The sequence below is a fragment of the Dermacentor silvarum genome, chromosome 1 (genome assembly GCF_013339745.2).
Source record: "Dermacentor silvarum isolate Dsil-2018 chromosome 1, BIME_Dsil_1.4, whole genome shotgun sequence".
Taxonomy (NCBI): domain Eukaryota; kingdom Metazoa; phylum Arthropoda; class Arachnida; order Ixodida; family Ixodidae; genus Dermacentor; species Dermacentor silvarum.
This window is the reverse complement of record NC_051154.1, coordinates 83,985,199-83,986,607: the sequence shown is the minus strand read 5'-3', so window position 1 is coordinate 83,986,607 and position 1,409 is coordinate 83,985,199. Positions and strand designations below refer to the sequence as shown.

The 1,409-nt window shown below is 48.9% G+C and overlaps 1 pseudogene; it reads left to right on the top strand.

Annotated features, from left to right (window-relative positions):
- The first annotated feature begins 711 nt into the window (after nucleotides 1–711).
- Nucleotides 712–891, top strand: LOC119437783 (U2 spliceosomal RNA; annotated as a pseudogene).
- The last annotated feature ends 518 nt before the right edge of the window (nucleotides 892–1,409 follow it).

The following is a 1,409-nucleotide window of genomic DNA, read 5'->3' as shown; positions in this document are numbered from 1 at the left end:
CTTGCGTCGCTCCCATGGCCAGGTATCTAAATATGTGAAGAAGATGGGCTAATGAAGCTCGCAAAGCAAGTGAAGAGCAGTAGCAAGTTGTGGTCTAGCCCATGCCTTAGCATCAAGACACAAGGAAGCACTCCCATTCCGAGTAATCGCCGAAGCCAAGGGCTCGTGACAAAAAGCGTTGTCTTTACTTCTGCAACGGCATCTCAGAAGTCTTAAGGTTAAGAACTCCTTCCTGCTTTGCAACACCGAGGAATTAGTATACTTTTTGAAAAACATTCAGTGCCATTCTTCTCTATGAAGGTGGATGACCAGCGAAGCTGTGTATGTGGTGATTCACCGTTGCTGCGGTGAAGCGTCCCAAGTTTGCGGGATCGGGGACACATGGACGGTTCGCATTCCTTTCCGCCTCGCGGTCCTGGCGGGCAACACGCTTATATTGTATACGCTTGGCGTCCTGCGTCCCGCTCATCGTCGGTGGTCTCCTTCCGCCGCCGCCGCGCCTATTCCCTTTTCTGTTCACGCCGTCGTTCCTGGGAGGCACGCTGTTCTTCAAACCGTACAACACGCGACCTACTCATTTCACAGTCAGAGCAGAACTGAGGAAATGAGCCTGCGTAGAGCATGACGTCGGGAGACAGAAGACACTCGGATTGGTAGGCACTAGTTTGAACACGCTGGGATGGCGTACACGTGTATGGTGCGAACGTAGACATGGCCGACGTAGGTCAAAGTGTAGTATCTGTTCTTATCAGCTTAATATCTGATGCGGGCTGTATTTGGACCCAAGATATTAAACTTATTTTTGCAAGCTGGCGGAGTGCTTGAAGTCTGCTTCACCTCCGCCGCGGGTCGGCCCGGTATTGCACTATCTTCGGAATCGGCCCACGGTTTTTGGTCTACGGACATCGATCCGCTATAAACTAGCCATATACAGCTTCGCTCTAAAACAAGCAGCCAAAAAATCTGCCTCCATTCCACCCTGTGAAAATGGATGTACAGCGAAACTGTTGTCGACGTTAGACAAGCACTATCACCACAAGCGACGTACGCCACGCGCGCACGCGCGTGTGCCGAAGTGCAGCATCCATGCTCATTCCTCTAGGCCCTCCGCCAAGCGCAAGGGGCTTATTGAACTAATGGAATTTTGAGAAGTAAGTTGCGTCAGACAATTCGTAAAGGACGGCTTACACACGAGCTGCCGACATGATAGCTTTGGATTGTAATTCCAATATACGAGAAAACATAATGCTGTTGTGCGGAAACTTTTTTTTTCTTTTTTTATGACAGACAGAAAGTTTTATTTACATCATTAAGATGATGGGGACGTAGACAAAACGCCTTTCACAGCGTTGACGAGTGTCTACGCCCCCTACAAAAAACTTTACTTATACGAACATACATAATAACTA